Genomic DNA, 344 nt, shown 5'->3' with positions numbered 1-344 from the left:
CAGTTTGGAATGGAGGATTGTTTCTTGTTGCAAATATAAAGGCAAGCAACCATCTAACACAGGAATAACACATTATGCATTAATGTTAAAAATTTAAATAAAACCATACAGTATGATTTTATATTTGCATAACAGGCACCATCAAGATATTTTTTTCCTGCCTCCCATACCTTGTAAGTGTGTCTGAGAATGGCTTACAAAGGTCTACAGAGAAGCCTTACTCAAGAATAAGAGGAAAGGTTTTGAATCAGGCTTGCAGAATAGCTCCTAGTTTGTATTGCATAAGACTGTCAGCGATCTCTCATTAGATCACCATTAGTTTCCACTCACCAACTGTATGTTCT

At 36.0% G+C, this 344-nt stretch overlaps 1 protein-coding gene across 1 annotated transcript in view; it reads right to left on the bottom strand.

Annotated features, from left to right (window-relative positions):
- Map3k5 (mitogen-activated protein kinase kinase kinase 5) overlaps positions 1-344 on the bottom strand; it is a 199500-nt gene that overhangs the window by 16341 nt on the left and 182815 nt on the right. The window lies entirely within an intron of this gene.

This window comes from Mastomys coucha, unplaced genomic scaffold (genome assembly GCF_008632895.1).
Source record: "Mastomys coucha isolate ucsf_1 unplaced genomic scaffold, UCSF_Mcou_1 pScaffold2, whole genome shotgun sequence".
Taxonomy (NCBI): Eukaryota; Metazoa; Chordata; class Mammalia; order Rodentia; family Muridae; genus Mastomys; species Mastomys coucha.
Note: the sequence above shows the minus strand (reverse complement) of the source record. Positions and strands in the feature narration are given on the sequence as shown.